Consider the following 21,461-nt stretch of genomic DNA (forward strand, 5'->3'; position numbering starts at 1 on the left):
GAGCCAGGAAGGCAAGCCAGCTGCAGTTGATTCAAAAGCCAGCCAGGTCTGCAGAGTACTTGTTGGAGCCAGCCAGAGAGCAACCGGGCTTGAAGAGTGCTTGCTGGAGCCAGGCCAAAAAAGTACTTGCTGGAGCCGGCCAGGGAGCACCTAGGGTGCAGCAAAAGTACTTGCTGGAGCCAGCCAGGAACAGAGGGCGGAGTTTGCTGAGTCAGTATAGCCAGCTGGCTAGCAGAAGCCAGTAATGCTGGCTAAAAAACCCTTTGACTCTATTGTTCGCCACGTGCCAAGCTGAGATTCCAGTAAAGAGACCTGTTCTATTCACAGTGTGGCGTCTTCTTTTGCTGGCTTGGTTTGGAACTGTGACACTTGATTTATATTTTCTCTTTTTCTAATCTAATATCTCAATGTCATAATTTTAATTTATACCCTTTCTATGGTTTGCAAAAATAGCTTTACCCCATGGTAACAATGGAATGGATATGTATACAGTTGTTCTAAAAGATTGGAAATGCCTGCTATAAGAAATAAATCTTTGGTTTAATCTCTTGGTCACACAATGTACTTAGCTCTAGTTTTCTATATGTCATTTGAAAAATAAGTCGTTATTATCTGAGTTGAGACACATTAAGATACATTAGTTGTTTTCAAATCAATCTGCTAGTTTCACATGGCTTGCTATGCCAAAACCAAACTATGGTTTAATTTATTGTGTGAATTTAGCCACTGAAAGATCGTCAGATATGTATTGATAATTGCCTTAAGGGCTATTAATAACATACTTTTACTTTTCTTTACTTTTATTTGATTTGTATACCGCCCTACTCCTGAAGGACTCAGGGCGGTGAACAGCCAACAATAAAATACATACATACAAAATTTAAAAAGCAGAAATAAAATCGAATTAAATAGTTTGGCCCAGACAGATTAAAACCCCAATCAATTTAAAACAAATTTAAACTTTGAGGATTAAAAATATTAAAATATTAAAACTGTTTAAAAAGAGGGGAAAAGTTAGGCCAGGCCTGCCTGGTGAAATAAAAAGGTCTTTAGAGCGCGGTGGAAGGTGCGCAGATCCGGGATCCTCCGTATCTCCGGGGGGGAGCTCGTTCCAGATAGTAGGTTTACTACAGTAGGTAGTAAATACTAGTAAATTTACTAGTAGGTATTAATAACATAGCATGTTTCCAATAGATTAATATTACTTTAATAAAAATTTTGAGCCACTAAAATATTTGGTTAGAGGAGCCAAATTCAAATTTATAAAGCTGGAAAACTGACCTTGAAGTAAATTCAATCTCTCAGTCTAATTTCTGAAACAGGCAGAAGAAAAAAAAAATTAAAACCACATACACGTTACTATAGGCTTTTATGGTTTATACAATAAGGAAACAAAAATTAAATGAATTTAGTCTCTCTCTCTCTCTCTCTCTCTCCCTCCCTCCCTCCCTCCCTCTCTGTATCCTATGTATTTGTTTCAGATTTGTACTGCAATGATCTATTTGATCAATTTTACACTTCTAGTAGACAGTAGGTACAATGAGAAACAATTTTCTGTGTAGAAAATACTATATTCCTGAAAGTGCTTCAGCTTTATAACTTCAGAGATTTCCCATTTCCTCAAGGGACGACCGCTAAGCCAAAGATTTTGCATTTTGATCTTAGATTCTCCTAGCAGATGTTTAAAAATGCATGTTACTAGACAGCTCCCTTTTGGCTACACATCAGAGAAGGCTTGAAAAACCTAATTTATTCTTTCAAAGGTCAGCTGTAACAGACACCCAAAACTGGTTTCATATCCTTTGGGAAATACTGTATTGTAGAATAAAAAGTCCGTCTGCATTTCAGTAATTTTACCCATTTTCTTTTATCCAGCAGGCAGATAATCATCTTGACAAGCAAATATTGTATATATACTTCTGAACCCATTTATGTTACAATAATACCACAAATAACATACAAAATACAGAATGACTAATTATATTTTATCTTATTATATATTGAAAGTCATAAATCCCAAACAAATGTTAAACAAGATTACTCAATGATCCCAATATCTAATATAAAATAGCCGCCCTAAGATGTTGGATATGAGACGAATGGCAAATAAATAAAATAAATAAATAAATACTGAAATATACTGTAATGTGATACAAGTTTCAAGTTTTATCTTGTGCTATCTTCAGAAATATTTTATTATTAAGAATTGTAACTATTAATTACTATGACTCATTAATTTTTAAAGTTTTCTGAATAATTTTGTGACTGAAGAATGAAAACTTTAAATAATTAGCAATAATTAATGCATTCTTTCATAGGGAAAAATAAAAAAAATAATCATTTTTAAAAATAAATTATTAAAATTATTCTATTCTATTTTTCAAATTTAGCATGTGAATATGCAAATTCAGATTGTGAAAATCTGGGCATGATCCTTTGCTTCTATTCCAGATAATATATTAATAGTAATAAAACTGTACACTAATCCTATCTATTAATTATTCTACTAAAGCAATAGCACTAAATAACAATACATTATGAATATAACTTAATACGTCACTGTAGAATTACTTTTTTACTCAGTTCGTTCCTTAGCATATTGGAATATTTGTTTGGGGAACTGGAAGCCTATTGTATCACGAACTCTTCCAAATCCTAAATAGGACTTTGATTTCTTTCTTGCACAGTTAGTACCGGCTATGATATTCAGTGATCTCAGTTTGAAAATCCTTACATCCTTCTCACAACTCTTTTTAAATACATGTATGAATGCATTCTCTAATTCATACATACGTTTTTCAGAATTCAATCTTGTAAAATGAGTGGCCTATAAATTTGATAAACAAATAAATAAAAATATTTTTTGCATCATGACATACATTTCACCACTTTCCCCCTTTGCCTAACATTCACAATGGCATCTCAGACTTGTATCTGATAGTTTTGCTAAATAAGGCGTCATGGAAGCTACTTTTTATTCAGTTAAACTAGACACCTGTCTAATCCAATACTATCCGTGCTGATTGGCCCTGGCAGTTTCAAGGCTTCTAAAAAGAAATCTTTCTTTAGTCCTATCCAGAGAGAGTTTGATTCTAGTGCCTTCTGTAGGCAAATGTGCAATATTACTAAATACTGATCCGGATGCTGATTGACATCCAGCATCCGGATGTTGGTAAGCTAGACAGGTGGACATTAATAGTAATGCCATTCCAGAGTAGCAAAAAAAACATGATGCCTCTTATTTACCATTGTATTAGCAACTGAATATTATTTCAGCATTTGTGACAGGAAAACATTTTCTCTACATCTTAAGCTGGTTTAGAGAAATCAGGGTAAATTATAAGGGATAAACTGTTCATTTCCCCAATAAATTAGAGTATTAAGGATGTCCAGAAGGTACAATAGAAAGGCCCAGCATAATTACAGGACACCTTGAAAATAGATAATTCAGTTGCATTTATTGTTATAAGTGTATATTTAATAAACTAATATTAAGATTGCTATTATACCTTTTCATTAAAAAACACTTGGTTTTTTTTTTCATCTAGCCAAGATATTACCAGTATTTCCATGTAAAATCTTCATGTGTAATTGGATTATAGTAAAATGATGATAGGGTGAAAAATAGTTACATTTCTGTGTAGCATTGTCCACAACAAGAAGTGACACCTTGCTTTTTCACTATTTCACATGTAAATATATTTCAAACAAAAATTTTCTTCTATATCATTTTCACATACTTCTTACAAATATTGGCCACTATGCATTTTGCTCCTATTTCTTAAAAAAATGTTCATTGATTATTTGTATTTTTTTCAAAACTAGCACATCCTGTAATGATTTTCTATAATTACTATGTATATAAATTAATTTGAGTCAAGTCATAAAATCCATTTTCAAAGCCAGAACCAGAACACTTCCCATGTGCTAATAGAGATAATTTTCACGGTATGAATTCTTAAAGTGATCAAAGTAAGCAACATCCATACATATAAATGTATCAGTATATATAGTTTCTGAACTTGTGCCAATGTTATTTATTTCCAGTTATTCTTCTCAAGCCTGGAGTAGATAAGCGAGTGTAGAAGCATGCTGGATTATTAGACTGTACAAGTATACCACTAATACCATCTTGTCCCCGATACTATATTCATACATAAAATTACCCTCCACAACTGTACAAGAGAAAGAGCCATAGTGGTAAATTTAAAAAAAAAATCTTGGAATACCAGGCACACTGATCAGCTGTTTGGCAGCTAGCAGAGCAGTGGCAACACTGATGCTGGCAGCCATGGTGAGGCTTGAGGATACTTGGCAAAGCTTCTTTCTGGGCAGCAGCAGCAAATTGATTACTTTTTAAGAAACAGTGGCAAGCCACACAAGGCTCTTTGGTGGGATGTATGCTGCCTGGAGGCATATTTGTGCAGACCTGGTCTAACCATATTAGGATATAAAAGAAAATTAAAAGTCAGCTCCTGCTATCAAAATAATAAACTACTTTTACTGCTTTTTAAACTTTCATATCTCTTTTTAAAACCATAAATAAGTCTAAACACACTAACATTGGGAAGGAGATATGGCTCATTGAATACAGGCATGTCTTGTTCAATGAAAATCATAAATTCAATTCTTGGTATTTCTGCTAGTCAACGTTGCCAATAATGACTTAGATGAGCCCACCAATTATAAATTAACTGTCTGTATTCCTAAAAGCCTTGCTAAATCAAAAATTTATTTAGGCCAGTATCCTACGTCATATAATGCCCAGGATGAAATGCTGCTCATATTCCTTTGCTTACTACTAAATACTCCAAAGAACTAGAGTGGCCAACTTAAATTCAGTAACTCCTTTAAAATCCTTTAAAATTAAAAAAAACTCCTTTAAAATTAAAATATTTTGTCTCTTCAAATTCTCCTGAATGGCAAAAAAGTAACGATATGGCTCAGTGGTGGGTTTCAAATTTTTTTACTACCGATTCTGTGGGCATGGCAGGGGAAGGATACTGCAAAATCCCCATTTCTTCCCAATCAGCTGGGACCTGGGAAGCAGAGAATAGATGGGGGCGGGGCCAGTCAAAATTTTTACTACTGGTTCTCCGAACTACTCAAAATTTCCGCTACCGGTTCTCCAGAACTGGTCAGAACCTGCTGAAACCCACATCTGACATGGCTATATTTTCAATGTGCTAGATCTTTCAAGAGTTTGAAGGAACTGGGCTAGACAATGCTAGTATTAGATGAAATCAGAATTGACTGTATCCAAAACCGGTGAACTGGTAGCAGCAGCGGTGGGAATCTCCACCCACCGGACATCATCAAATATGATCTGCACATGCGATTTGCGCACATGCGAGTGAACTGGTAGCAAAGGTAAGTGAAACCCACCCCTGAATTACTTCTCTAATAAATTCTGTTTTGGGTTTGGTTTGGTGTTATAGTTCAGGATGGGCATAATATTCTAAACTGCCAATTCCCAGGCAGAGCTATCACTAGGAAAAGGAAGCTGGGTAACCACTATGAATACATACATGGGGGAATCCGCCTTGATGTTTAGAAGGGGTAGGAAATGTCATAGCTACTGGTAACACAAGATTTCTCATCAGGACATGTACCAAACCAGAAGGAAATAGCGATCCTTCCCAATTAGAGAAGGTTAGTGAGAAGATGGTGACTAAGCTCATCAATTTCAATCTACCTGGACTCTTAGACAACCTGCTGTTTTGGATCTTTTTAGACTTTGAACAAAGGAAACACAATTTTTGTTACTTTTGTGAGCTGTTTGTTGGAGATGTAATAACATTTCATTCAAATATTTATTCAAATACATGTTACTGCAATATCTTAAAATCATTATATTCAGGGGGGAAGAAGAATATTTTTACTGTAATTTATATTTCATTTATTAATTTGAATTTGAATATTTTAATACTTTAATATGTTGTGTTCTTTTTAATTATGTATCTACATGGAAATTAAGCAAGTTATTTACAGATATAGCCTATATATCAACAAGTATAATCAAATATGCCATGCTTTATTGAAACACTGTAAAACTATACATGCATTCACTATCTTATACAGACATGGATATACACAATATCTTTTCTTTCCTTTTTTCTGTTTCTTCATTTTAATTAAATGATTAAAGACAAAATCAAAATGACGAGAAAAACCTAAGGGAGTAGAGGATATTTCCACCACTTGCACAATTCGAAAGTCTGAATAATTTGAATACTTTGGACATACAGTAGAAAAATGTTTCCTATTTGTCACAATTGGGAGGGAAGGATGAGGTAGAGGGAGGAACCCCTCTTCCTAAAGAGGAAGGAAGGAAAGCAGGCGGGCAGGCAGGCCTTATCTTCTGCATCAACAAGGAATAGAAGCACTTATGAGCAATATTAACAGCATCAGGATGTTTGATTATTTCCATATCTTGTTGCTGCAAGGGCAACCTACTACTTTTCTCATAACTTTTCAAAAAAGGAAACTGAATGGATAAAAAATAAGACCATAGTATTTTCAAGATAAATTTAGCATCCAGTAGTTAAGTATGTGAGTTTCTCTGTTATTCTTTCTGACATCTTCAGTTTCTGTTGCTATAGAAACCACAGCACCCAGCATTCAGGACAGTCTTGGGGTTTGTCATTGATTCCTATTTCAAAGTCTCTGACCAGGGATTCTAGGAATTATGCTGGATTATCAAAACAGCCACTTTCCGAACGTAATGCTGTGGGAAATGGATTTTTTTCACATCTAACTTTTAGCTCTTATTGTGTCCTTACCTCTCATCTCAGGCAGGGCAGCAGTTGCTTCATCTCATTTGGTGGCCCATATTTAGCTCATATGTAAATTGTCATGTGACTATCAGAAATTGCATAGTATAAATACCAAGTCATTCAAGAGCTCAGTTGTTAATAATGTGATGATGCACTCCCCATAGGGAGTACTCAGCTGAGTAAAGACCATTGAGACTGATTTCACAGGCCATATACTACAACCAGTACCAGCCTGACCAATTAGATCAAGGAAGGAGAACCTACTATTGATCCAATAGTTTTGAACAGTTCAGGAGTCTGATGCAAAATGGGTAAAAATGATCAGAAAGAAATACAAATAACCAAGAATTTTGAAGGCGGCGAGGACTGGAAAGAAACAAAAAGTTAAGAAAGTTAACCATATCAGAATATTTTATTCCTGTAAGTCTGCTGCTTATAACATGTTTGTGTATACTGGATAATTTAATTTATTATCTTCACTTATCACAATCCTAAAAAAGTCTTTGAAGTTCCTGTCTCTGGAACAAGAACTTTCTTAACAGTCAGAATGTGTGTTAGAAGGAAAACGATTTGCTATGAAATACAAAAATGTTTTGTAGAAATTAGATAGCAATTCTTAATGAAAATGGAAATAATGTAAATTCTTTCAGAAGATGAGGAAAGCTCTGATATTAAGTAGTGCTCTTACAAAATCAAACACAGATTTCTATTTAAAAAATTAAATATCTGACAATATAATATACCTTTTTAGGAACTTAAAAATAATTTTAATAAAAATAGAAAATAAAGAAAAGGTTCACGTAAAATATTTTTGTTTTGTTTTGTTTTGTTTTTTATTGGATTTATATACCACCCTACTCCCGAAGGACTCAGGGCGGTGAACAGCCACAGAATAAACACATAAATACAAAAATTTAAAATAGAATAAAAACGAATTAAATAATTTGGCTGAGACAAATTTAAAATACCCAATAATTTAAAAACAAATTAAAATTTACATTTAAAAGGGGAAAAGATTTAGGCCAGGCCAGCTTGATGAAATAAGAAAGTCTTGAGCGCGCAACGGAAGGTGCACAGATCCGGGATCCTCCGTATCTCCGGGGGGAGCTTGTTCCAGATCGTAGGTGCCCCCACAGAGAAGGCTTTCCCCCTAGGGGCCGCAAGTCGACATTGTTTGGCCGACGGCACCCGGAGGAGCCCCTCTCTATGGGAGCATACTGGCCTGTGGGAGGCTATTGGTGGTAGCAGGCGGTCCCGTAGATAACCAGGTCCTAAGCCATGGAGCGCTCTAAAGGTGATAACCAAAACCTTGAAGCGCACCCGGAAGACCACCAGGAGCCAGTGAAGCTCACGCAGGAGAGGTGTTACATGGGAACGCCACGTCGCTCCCATCACCACCCGCGCAGCCGCACTCTGCGCCAGTTGGAGCCTCCGAGTGCTCCTCAAGGGGAGCCCCATGTAGAGACCGTTACAATAGTCCAGACGGGAGGTGACAAGGGCATGAGTGACTGTGCGTAGGGAGTCCCGATCTAGAAAGGGATGCAACTGGCAGATCAGGCGAACCTGATGAAAAATCTTCCCAGTCACGGCCGTCAAGTGCTCTTCTAAAGACAACCGTGAGTCCAGGAGGATGCCCAAGTTGCGAGCCCTTTCCGTGGGGGCCAATGATTCGCCCCCAATAGTCAGCAATGGCACCAGTTGACTATATCGGGACGTCGGAAACCACAGCCACTCGGTCTTGGATGGGTTGAGCCTGAGACTGTTTCTCCCCATCCAGATCCGTACGGCCTCCAGGCACCGGGACATCACTTCAAGGGCATCGTTGGGGTCCAGGGTGGAGATGTACAGCTGGGTGTCATCAGCGTACTGGTGGTACTTCACCCCGAAACCACGGATGATCTCGCCTAGCGGCTTTACATAAATGTTGAACAAAAGGGGTGAGAGGACCGATCCTTGTGGCACCCCACATGAGGGGCCTTGGGGTCGACCTCTGCCCCCCTGTCAACACAGACTGCGACCGGTCAGAGAGAAAGGAAGAGAACCACCGTAGTATGGTGCCTCCCACCCCCAATTCTTCCAACCGGCGCAGCATGATACCATGGTCGATGGTATCAAAAGCCGCTGAGAAATCTAACAGGACCAGGACAGAGGAGCAACCCCTGACCCGAGCCCTCCAGAGATCATCAACCAACACGACCAATGCCGTTTCCGTGCTGTACCCAGGCCTGAAGCCCAACTGGAACGGATCCAGACACGTCTTTTCATCCAGGTACTGGGGAAGCTGTCGCGCAACCGCACTCTCAACAACCTTCGCCACGAAGCGAAAATATGCAACAATAACAATAATATCAAATATCTGGTGCAGTCAAAGCATGAAATAGCTGGGTATGTTTATTTACGCATCACCAATATATACTATTTATTCTAGTGTAACTCCCAAATTAAATTTTAAAATAATGAGGTTGTAAAATATACTTCCTTGATAAAAAGATTAACAAAAGCTGACACGCAACCTAAATCTAATAATGACCCACACCGTACATTCTTATGATGATTTACACCTTCCTGAAAGCCCACAGAGTGGGCATTACCCAAGCCACTAACCAAGTGGGACACAAGCATGCTGATCATTATAACAGAGATTGCCAAACTTTCCCAGTTTCCCTTAGCATTTCAGTGACTTTTTCATGGTACCCCAGCACCCAAATGGAATGCCAGGGCATCCTGGGGCATCACAGTCAACTCTAACATTTCCCTTTATTAAATACTAAAGTATTCTGCGGGACTCCTGAGAGTTTAGTGTGGGGTGCCAGAATACCATAGCACAGTTTGGGAGTCATGGTTTTGTAAGTTAAAACCAACTCTTGGAACTGCATTCAGAAACCTATCCAAAATCTAAATGCCGCAACTTCATTCAGAGTCAGAATAGGAGCTGACTGACAACGAGGCATTTTCGGATAACATTCCAGCCTTGCAAGAGTTCAATTTCAGCTTCTTTCATTCCATTCAGCGCCCCTTTTCAAATCTTTAAGCATGAAGTCAAATTCTCCAATGCATGTCAGATTTATCTGGGTGTGTAATTGTATCAACAGCATATTGTTAATATTTCATCCTAAATTAAGGGGTGATTTCTCCTAATAGTTTCATATAAATATTGAACAGCCAAGGACAGCCAAAATGCCACTCTCTGCCATCACTGACTAAATCTCCCACTTAGGAAAAAATTGAAGCACTTCAAAATAGTGCCTCTTATCTGTAACTCTAAAGACGATCCATAATAAAGAATGTAATTTGAACATATGCCACAATTCTGACTTTTTCATGTGCTAACATAATTTTTAATTCATTTGAATGAAAAATCCTTCTCTGTTTTTCCAGACATCAATATGACCAATTTGTACAAAGAGTGGTAATGTTTGCAGTGATAGGAAATATTTCCCACTTCTTCCAGCTATCCTTTTAATGTTGTCCTTAAGGTCTACTAATGGTTGATTTTGTTATTTTCTAAGGCACTATCTTACAGTTACCAAATTTGAGACTCAGCTTTATACCTCTTCTAGAAAACCATTACATTAAGAACTGAGTTAAGAACCAAACAACAGGTTAAGATTGTGACATGGGAGACAGATATGGCATAAGCTATATGCTGCTAGCAAAATACTAATGGTAGTTATGGAGCAGATTATTGAGCAACAAGGACTTGAGTTAGTTCCCTATAACTTTTCATATTTTGCTAAAAGGCGTTGAGATCTTCTCTCTTCTGTTATCACTTAACTGTTGACCTCCCAGTACATGTTTAAGGAATATGATCTGCATAACTAGCTTCCCTAAAGCTAATATGTAACTGATGTTTGGGTCAAATGGAACCATCACCACCATTCCTTCCTTCCACACCAGTATTCAATCCTAATCAGCTGTCAAAATGCCTATAACTGAATTTTCAACATTCATGTAAGTACTAATTGTATGAATGCTATTACATCAAGTTTCCCACTAAAAAGAGGTTTAGAGGTTACCTGAGAGATTATCTATACCAGGGGTCAAACTCATGGTCCATGGGCCAGATGCATCACACACTGGCGACACCCACCCCCATTTTAGCAAAGGCAAAAAAACTTGTGATACATCAGGGGCTGTGTCGCAAGTTTGACACCCCTGATCTATACCAATCCCTGTGGTGCCAATGCAAAAATCCACTATTGCAGCATCCTTAAAAGTTGGCCATGCATACTCTGTTTAAATACTTCCAGTAAATGAGAATCCACAACTTCAGAGAGCAATTTGTTCCATTGTTAAATAAGTATTGCTGTTAGGAATTTGTCCAATCAAAATTTCTTTATCGTTTAAACCCAGTGTTACTTATCTTATCTGGAGCAACTTTGAATTTCTCCATGACAACTTTGCAGAGCTAGCATATATACTGCAGACTTCTTTTTTCCTGCTAAGCCTACCCGACATCTTCAGTAACCTTATCATCTTGGCTATTTTTCTCTGCATATGTTGTCAGTATTTTTCCTAAAACATGGCCCAGAACTGGTCACAGTATTATAGGTGTACTACAGTAGCACAAAACAGACAGGAATTGATTTGTCTTGATCTTGACACTGCCTTTTTATATATTTTGACATGATTCTTGCTCAAAAAAGTATCAAATTCTTTATTTTCAAACAAAATAAAATACATTGTTTTCTGAGAAACAACATTTTAGTATTACTGGTCTTATAGGCAATAAATGCAGACATAAGAAACAAACTAAGTAATTCGTCCCTATTTACCCTGTGATGTTCATTTACATATTAATATTTCAGACTACATCTTTGAGTGCACGATAGGAAACTCTGGATTACAGAATGGAACAGGTATGTGTTCTTCCCTTCTCTTCTCTGGAACAGACACTACAGTTACTATGAGGATGCCCTTAAAACTATGGATCTATGACAACTTTCCACGGCGAACTCACTGTGGCCAACTCAATGTGGCCAACTTGCCGCAGCAATTTGCCACATGGTGAGTTGGCTGCAGCAAGTTGACTATGGCGAGTTGGTTACGGTGAGTTGTCCCACTCTGCAAAACTACTGGGAAACAAGAGTCTGGTATCATATTAGGAATCTTCATGCCAAAGCAGCACTAATCCTGAGGAGATATTTACATTTGATTTGACCCAAATATATTATTAGAACAGATCTGAACTCACTTGCTCATACAATTAATGTTTTATTAGAAGAATTACAGAAGTAATCAAATGAGATAAGGGGACATGGGAGACAAGCTAGAATAAGAGCTAGTTTGGAATAGTGGTTAAGATACTGGCCTAGAAACCAGGAGATTGTGAGTTCTAGTCCTGCCTTAGGCAGAAAGTTGGCTGGTTGATCTTGGGCCTATTACTCTCTCAGCCTAACCCACCTCCCAGGGTTGTTGTTGTGGGGAAAATAGGAGGAGGGAAAATAAGTATGTAGACTGCCTTGAGTAATTTATAAAAATAAAAAATGTAAGATAAAAATAAACATTGACAAAACTAAATAAAAACTTACATGAAACTTTCACAAGTCTGAAAAAGATTATAGAGAAAACATACCAGAATATTCAATCTTGTTCTTTATAGTCTCATCTCAGTCCAGGATTCCCATTCATATAATATTTTTACTGTATATTGAGTTGGAAGAAGTCCTGTTATACCTTTCGAACTGAAAAAAAAAAAGATTCTGAACTGATTAAAATAAGGATAGGTTTTCACAGTATATGATAGTTTATGGGATCAAGGCCTAATAATCTGAAAGAAAGACGTTGTCTATTCTGTTTGTGACTTTCTCGTATTAATAAGTATCTTCTAAAGACAAAATGGGATTTTATTCTGTTGAACATACTTGTGTAACCAAGGACCTGATTATAATATATAGTTTCTTATTGTGTAGATTGAATACGCAACTGTAAATATATTCAATCAGTATAGTTATAGTTCCTCTTCATAATGTTATTTTATTTAAAAGATTTTTACAGATGCCACCTTGTGACATAAAAGTCTGGGAGGCTACAACAATACAAGTAGCCCTCAACTTACAACAATTGAGTCCAAAAGTTCTGTTGATAAGCAAGACATTTGTTAAATGAGTTTTGCCCATTCTTGCCACAATTATTAAGTGAATCACTGCGGTTATTACGTTAGTTAAGTGAATCTGGCTTCCCCACTGACTTTGCTTGTCAGGAGGGTATGAAAAGTCATCACATGACTCAGCAACCATCATAAATATAAGTCAGTTGCCAAGTGTGTAAATTTTGATCATTTGTTCATGGTGATGCTGCAATGGTCTTAAGTGTGAAAAATTGTCATGTTGTCACTTTACCCCTGAAAAGAAAACCTAGATGCCCAATCCATAACTATACCAACTGATCTTTATAATTCAACCTGGCTCCAACCTTATTCTTCTAGTGAATGGAAAGAAACCCATCCTTTCAATACAGGTGGACAGGGTGAAAGAGTGGAGACAACATATGGATTGCTTGGTTGGCTCTTCAATTATGCTCAACCCCAAAACATCAGCTTGCTAATAAAAGGTTGCTATCTCTTCCTGACTTGATCACTATGTTTATACAACATATTTAATCTTGGTTATTATCATTTTCTGATTTACACTTGACTGAAACATAAATTAACAAATGCCTTAGATTCACGTAAGGCTAGGTAGCAAAAACAAAAATAACAAAGGTCTAAAAAGAACCTTAATCAAATTTCAAATTAAATCAAATCAAATCTTCATTATGCTCAAAGCCCAGTATAACCTAATTTATATATATTTCTATAAAATGGGAGAAGAAAAAAGATATAAATTACTAGAAGAAAGTTGTCATAAAAAATAAATCATCTTACTAAAACCTTAAGTGTACAATGTATAAAAAGATACGATAATATAACATGGTAGAATTCAAAATTTTAACTACTAACAGTGAATGATGAATATTAAATGGAATAAAAATGTACATTGTGTATAAAGAAGAAATATTAGTAATATTTGATTTGGAACAAATAATTAAATTTTGGGGACTAGGGAGAAAAATATAAATTCATAAAAACTTCAAAAAGCAGAACTTAAGTTCAAATCGTTCTTCAAAATAAGGAAACATCTACTGTCAGCTACAATATTCTATATTTCAATTTAATAGGATTCAAAGGATATGTGCAGAAGTTCAGTGCTTTGATCTTCATGAAGAATTGATAATATTTCCCAGGATTCCCCTTCTAGATCTTGTTTTAATGAAACTCATTGGGTATCTGGTAGTCAGAGGAATAGTCTAAATTGAAACATTAATAACAATATGCCAAAGAGCAATTACAAGAAGACCGCTACATTCTACGAGTTTGCTCAACATTGCCAATATTTCTGTATAGTGCAATTTAGATATACAGTAAAGTATGCAAAAGGAAATCATAGGCTGGGGATTTTTATGGCCAGGAGGAAGAAAGTAAGAATTTCAAACTGAAAACAATTTGCAGGAATTATATAGAAAAGGATTTTTCTAACCTCTAGCACAAAATGGGACATCCAGTTAAGGCCTAGGCTTTTGTGTATGGATGGGGGCGGAGGGGGAAGAAATCAACGGAAGGATTCGGAGGAAAACTGTCTTTGGTAGTTGTGAAGCAATAATTCTCTTTATTCTCTAAATAACTTCCAATAGCACTGCATTAGACATAACACAACGCTCATTTGCATTAATGGACGATAATTCCAAATCACTAAGATCTGTAATGCAATGGTATAGCAAGATAATTACTTTTATATAAAAATGATGAGAAAAAACTATTCTGGTTTTTCTTCATCATTTTTATATAATAGAAATTATCTTACTTTTACTTAAACTATTTGCTTCCTTAAACTATTCTGTCTTTTCTTGCCGGTGTTCTAGCCTGTATCTTTTTTTTTTATGGAGCCTTACTCATTCCAGAAGAAATGGGCAAAAGTGCAGTAAAACTAGGAACAGGAACAGGCAGAAATGTCGTACTTCCCAGGCTTCTCAAGTTATAATAGTTAAATATTTAATATTTGATGGGCATTACCATGCTCTATTTTTAAATTTGGCAGCCAAAGAATTGTTCTTTGCACACTCAGAATACAAAGTATAAGCAGGAAAAAAGATCAAAAGAAATACAGAACTGGAAAGTTTAAAAAAAATAAAAATTGAACTCCTCAATAAAATCATATAATTTGTGCCAATACAAAAGGAACCAGAATGGCATCACTGAGGATAAAGAGAGATTAGTATCAACATGCTTGGGAGAACCTGAAATTTAAAAATGCTTTTGAAAACAAACCGAAAGTAATAGCTGGAGAAGAAAAGAAGGATGGGAAAAAAACAGAACAATCAAAACAATGGGAAAGAGGACTGCCCTGCTTAAAATGAATGTCTGATTGGAAGTGTGAATAAAAACATTTCTGTTAAGAAAGTGAATAAATGCAGCATTTATGTTGTATCTTATTTGGCTGTATACGAGAGAGAGAATGACAGAGATAGCATTTTGAACATCATTGAGTTACAAAGATGTTTACATATAAATCTGACTTTAGAAATTTGAGATGTAGTATTTATAACATTTCTAAAGCACAGACGTGGGATGCTGGTAGTGTTGTATTAAACAAATTAACAAGATATAATGTTTAATATGGCTTTCATTTAATGAAGGAGCTTTAACACACTCCTACTCAATTGACTCTCCACATGTTTCACAAATACACATATGCCTAGCAATATTATACTTCAGAAGCAGAAGGCAGTACAAGCCTACAAAGATGAAAAGATAATGGAAAATGTAGGACTTAGTTCACAAATTACAGGAAGTCAAAACATAAGAATAATTAGTGGTAAATACATTTGTATTGCAATTGATGAAGCCCAATATAAAGGTGACAGCTGAAATGCTTAAACAGTACCTTCTGTTAGTTAATCAATAGTGCTGTATCTGGCACCAGTTAATAGAGACAGTGTAATTCTATCACTTAATAATTTTATGTAAACATACAAAAGATGAAAATGTATATACATCATCAAGAAGAGTGACAATATTTAAAAACAGCATTAATTATGAAGTATTTCCTTTTGGTTTCTGATATCAGGAAATAACTGCCTATTATCAAGCCACTGATTTATGCAAGTAGGAATAAATGATCCAGTTTGAATTTGTTTAATTATCTTTTTTTCAAGTTGTTTCTCTTTCTTCATCATCCCTTTCTGATTTTTTGATAATATTATGGAAATCTATATACTGTTTTACACATTTTTCTTCTAAAATACATAAATTTGTCAATGCAGCTTTGTAAGCAATTTTCCTAATGCAGGATGAGTGTGCATGTGCTTTTTTAGCCATACCTGTCGTTAGTACATACATTTTGTACATATATTTTCATTTGCAAGTTCACACGTTTATACATTTATAATGTTGTTTCACCTCATGCATTGGTTTCACAAGGACAAATCAAATTTGTGCTACTTTACATACTGAGAAATGCTTGTGATGTGGAATTTCTTGGATATCCCGCATTTCTTCATGATGACAATCTTTCAACCAAAAATACTATTAAACTCTTAATTTATATCTATTTCACTGTAAATATATTTGAAGGTAACCATTTGCCAAATAAGTGTCATTAATACATGAAAAAACAGTATGCTTTCTTCAGTAAATTTATAGTTTAGTTGTAATCAGACTTTGAACAAAGTGCAATTTGTATTCTCTTGAGCCTTTCTTTCGCTGGAGGGACTTTTTCTTTGTTTTGATTAGGATAAATTCCTTGACTTCAAGCTTCATATATCATAATTCTACCTATATAATCCTTAACAATACCCTTACATACTCCAATTCATCTAAAACTGAATAATGTTCCAAAAGAACCAACTTCCAAAGTCTGTTAATCTGAAGACTAGTGCATGCCATTTATTAACTACCGATAAATTTGTCTCCTTCTATATTGAACATTTTGAAGACTTCATCTACTTAAAGAGGAAGCATCATCTTTATAATCTCAAATCTCAGACACCTTCAATTATATTTTCAATATTACATGATATACAACAGAATTAAGGATCACATCACAGTTATAAATGCTTTAAACAAAACTTTCCTTAAATTATAAAACATTATTCAATAGGACAACACTTATAACAATATTAAAAGACTACTTTAGGTCTCCCAATTGATGCTTAATTGGGAGACAGCAATCAGTTTTGAAAACCATTAGCTGATGCCTTGTATCTAGACATAGAGTGGACCCCTAAAATCAATGGGACTAATCATCTTCTTGCATGTTAAAGAAATACATTCTTTAAAAATATTAGTTTGTGTACTTGCTAATTAAATCAAAAATTTTACTGGTAACGCATTAGGTATCATGCTGCATCTACAGTTGCAATTTTAGCTAATTGTTTTAAGGAAAAAAAGTTAAGCATTAATGTGTTTTTCAGGCATCTGAAACTCCCAAATCATTTTCTCTGCTAGCCTGAGATCATTATTACATTAGCCTGGCATACAAAACCCAAACAACAAGTCAAACCAGTAATTTGCATCTAATAGAGGGGGGAAAGAAGCCCTGCTCTATTTCCTCAATAAGCAGTTTGTACTAGGGGGAAAAACATCTTTAAAAACCTGAAAGAGATTTTCTAATATGCAAGGGACATTAAATAAAGGCGAACATATTTTGTAACAACAAAATCTGATGCTAATTCAATGAACTAGTATAAAACAGTGAGCCTCTATCAGAAGAATACTTCTATATGCATATCTTTTGTACAGTCAGTGATAATAAAATAACAGACAAACACTATGAAGGGGATATTATGGAATACATATACAAAATTGACCCAATATACATCTGGCTGGAGAATGGAACGCTAGGCATTCATTTCAGTTTACATGCTGTCTCATCATCAGATATCAGAAATGAAACACTGATGAAAGAGAAAGTGAATGCCAATTTCCTCCTTCTGGAGCCAAGTTTTCAGTGGCTCTTTAAAATAATAGATAGTTGTTTGCTGAGAGTGGCTTGTTCCATATCATTAACTCAGAACAAAACGTATTTTGAGTAGGACAGCAGTGTTTACTTCTAATAAATGATTAATATATGCCACATTTATCACTTGGAAACAAAGACATTTAGTCACAATTTTAGACATAAATCAAGGTAGATGGAATTAATGTAAAAAAAGGATTGCCTTAGTCCCTAAAATGGCAAAGAGAAAGGTCAGACTGGCCATAGCAACCAAGAATAGTCTTTTAAACATTTAGAAAGACTTAAGCAATCATAGAAAGAGCTGAAATTTCTCTTCTGGGGTGTGAAAATCAAAATTAAAAAGATTAGATCATCACAATAGGTCCAAAAGGAAAAACTATTTTCTTGTCTTTGCATCACATTGAATAAATAACATGCGTTCCAGCTGAAATGAATATGTTTCAAAGCAAACCGAATCTCAACATTATTTTTCCTTGAAGCATAATTGCATAATTATAAAATGAAACTTAGAAATGGGTGATTGAATATAATGCAGCTCTCTCACAGATCATAATACACATTGCTTTCAAATTGTCTCCTTTGCTCTATTTTACAACCAATAAAAGATAATAACTAGTTCTATATCAGAGATAGTCTTTTGCTGAACCCGTTAGGATTTTTAAAAGGTTTGCTAGTCCTAGCTGTTTTTTAAACTAACAAATAATAATTTGTGGCTTTCATTTCATCATCATAACTAACAAAAGGTACATATTAGACTTTTTAAGCTGTTTTGTGTTTCATAGTATAATTCAATTTATTTTGCTAACATTCTTGGCCATCTTTTTAAGGTATAACTTAAAATTTATGATTCAAACTGTATTTTCCTCAATTGTTATGAATGTCTCTGAATTACATATTTAGGAAATTGGTAAACAATCTACTACACACCTATGTTGTAGGGAGAATCACCGTATTATTTCTTTATGCAGTTCAAAAAAAACCCTGCCAACTTCTATTATGCTGTGCAATGTGTTTTGTTAACCTTGCATTGTGCTAATATTTTAGATAGTTGACATTTTTCTAATGCAAAAACATACTTCCAATTAATATAAAGTACTCAGAAAACAACATATTAAAGTTTAAACTTTACACCTGCACGAAAAATATCCCTGAAATCATGAGGTCTTCTGTTTCAGCCCTTCATGTATATTATGTTATTTGAACTCGGCAGGGAAGTTCATTAATTTTTAAGAAGTCTTTGACCTCAAGACAGGCAAGGGTGTAAAAAAAAGTAAAAAATGGGACGGATAACCAGGGCGAAGGGACATTTTTCACTCTAAACTCTAATGAACAAGTAAGCGCTCTACTCCAAGGACCATAGACCCTCCCTTCTGCAAAAAGAAAGGAAAAAAGAAAAGAAAAGAATCCATTCTGGCTGCCGAATGTTAAAAGCCACTCGAATTCGAAGAGTTCTCATCTCCGAAAAAGCGGGGCAAGTCAGTTTCTGCATAGGCAATGTATACCTACGATCCGGGCTTTGCAAAGAGCTTCGCCCTGAAAATAAGGTAAGCCTAGGATAAAACCCTACTCTTCAAGGACCCGAAAAGTCTGGAGGAAATAAAGACTCTCCCTTACCCCAACTTCAAAGCCGAACGAAGCTCCTTCGTTGTTGTCATCTCCCGGGCCCCCCTCTTCACACCATGGCGACGGGTGCTGCACTGGGCTCGGTTGTAGCGGTGACACTTAAGCTGCTTGCTCAGACCAGCGGGGGGGGGGAGGAGGGGGGGGCCGCGGAGGCGTGAGCGCGCGCGCGCCCGCCAGGAAGAGGCGAGGAGCGGCATGTGCTTCTTCTGCAGCGAGAGTGCCTGACTGAAGTAGTAAAGGGGAAAGGCGGCCCGCTGAGTTCTAGACCGAGAACCTCACGTTCAGGCCAAGCCGAGGCTGGCTAGAAATGATTAAAGCTCAGTCGGCCCCTCCTCGTCCAAGAGCCGGGATTCCTTCTCGCCTTCCTCGCTTCCCCTCCGCGGGAAAGTGGGGCTCTCATTATGCATTCTCCTGGAGGAAACCTCAGCGTAGTAGGCAAAGCTTTTCCCAGATTGCTTGGTCCCTGCCCAGCGGTCCATGCAGAATACAGGTACCTATTGTTCCCCGGACTGAGCTGCAGCCAGCCGCCCAATCTCTGGCAGATCTCAACAACTACTGAGCCTGAATTTATCTATTTTTTTAACCCTCCATAATCCTCTGCAACTCCCTATGGGTTAAATGCAATGTTTGGTACATGGGTATTTTTTTTTTCCTTCACAAGAAATCAAGAAATCGTATTTGTCTGTGTACGCACATGCACGTGTACTCTTAAAAACCACACACAATTGCATAATGAAAAATATGTTTAGGAAACTAAGCAGTACTTACTTATACCTCACGTGAAAAATGTCTAATTTATGATACTTGTAGCCCGGTGTATGTTGACTGACCCTGCAAACTGTTTCCTATTGCTGATTTCAGTCTTGTTATATTCCGAATGATATATATATGCAAGTAAGAATTTGTCACCAATAATAACTGTCTAACTTTCAGTATTCATTATAGTATGAGCTATATCCATTGTATTTCTAAATGGATATTTCATCGAGAAAATAATATTTATTCCTCAACAGATTGATTGATTTATAAATGATGCCCCTCAACTTTGGATTTCATAAGCTACAAGTAATGCTCCTTGCAAATAAAAGTAAAAGAATAAATAGCAAAGACAAAATGAGAGGAAACTAAGAAGATTTACACTTTTTAAAACTCACAGGACTTAGTCCTAGCACCGCACATTCAAAATCTGCAAAGAAAGTTTCAGATCAAATTGGTATTCTGTCGTATATATTCATTTTTGTTTTAATTTATCCTTTAAAAAAGCAATGGAATTTGAGTATGACTTTGAGACTATGACTTGAGCAGTGTTTTTTTCTTACATGGAAAGGATCACAATGGATTGTTGTTATTAAAAGGAAGTCATATGTGCTCTTTCCTAAGTGAACTGCTATTACATGAGATGTTCTATAATATATCTTCAGTTTTAAAAGATAAAATGTTCCACAGTAAAGATGAACAATATAATTCAAAACAATGAATCTTGGCCAAGCCATTTTAATGCAGATTTTTACAGGAAGGAACAATAAATATTTTAAGAAAATGATGCCAAAGTCTATAAATTTCCTATGCATATGTAATATTTTATGATAAAATTAAAAAGTATAAAAGATTCTCTAAAATAAACATACTCAAACGTATTATCGTTGAAAAAAACAATTACATAGATATCCTGTTGCTTCTTCAAGCAGCTCAAACTAGCAAGGTCAGCCTGTTAAAAAAAATTATTATATAATTTCTCAAATCAGTTTTTCTCAAATGTATTCATTTGTCACACATTAACCCAAACTTGTTTTAATAGTGTTATCCAATAGCACTATGCAAATGCATAGTACATAGTACAAATGCATTTGTAAACATTAAAATACCACTGAGAAACTTGAATAAAGATATAGCTTTATAGCACCACAATGTCTCAAGTCTATCTGTTCCAGATAGGGACATTTCTTAGTATTCCTAAGAGATTCCCATCCAGAAGAAAAGAGAATATTTCTCCACTTTCTTTCCTAGACAAGTTATCACTTTTCCTTAACATGTAGTCTACTTGTTCTACAGCTTAAACATATTTCAC

General features: G+C 35.8%; 2 long non-coding RNA genes across 10 annotated transcripts in view; one reads left to right on the plus strand and one right to left on the minus strand.

Annotated features, from left to right (window-relative positions):
• Positions 1-19,480, minus strand: part of LOC117655539 (uncharacterized) — a 94,309-nt gene extending 74,829 nt beyond the window's left edge. For 4 of the 7 annotated variants that reach the window (XR_004588708.2, XR_004588707.2, XR_004588702.2 and 1 more), the window contains exons 1-2: positions 19,385-19,480; positions 12,352-14,063 (exon numbers count right to left, since the gene is read on the minus strand). This is a non-coding gene — a long non-coding RNA (uncharacterized LOC117655539). Of the gene's footprint in view, positions 1-1,281; positions 1,350-12,351; positions 14,064-19,384 lie in introns of those variants that run through there. The other 3 variants (XR_004588705.2, XR_004588706.2, XR_009623236.2) reach the window with 3 other exon arrangements.
• The window catches only part of LOC148112807 (uncharacterized), a 32,825-nt gene continuing 18,384 nt past the window's right edge, over positions 7,021-21,461 (plus strand). For 2 of the 3 annotated variants that reach the window (XR_015728922.1, XR_015728923.1), the window contains exons 1-2: positions 7,021-7,196; positions 11,585-11,635. This is a non-coding gene — a long non-coding RNA (uncharacterized LOC148112807). Of the gene's footprint in view, positions 7,197-11,584; positions 11,636-13,203; positions 13,329-21,461 lie in introns of all 3 variants that reach the window. The other variant, XR_015728921.1, reaches the window with a different exon arrangement.

This window comes from Pantherophis guttatus, chromosome 7 (assembly GCF_059756535.1).
Source record: "Pantherophis guttatus breed Tessera chromosome 7, ASM5975653v1, whole genome shotgun sequence".
NCBI lineage: Eukaryota > Metazoa > Chordata > Lepidosauria > Squamata > Colubridae > Pantherophis > Pantherophis guttatus.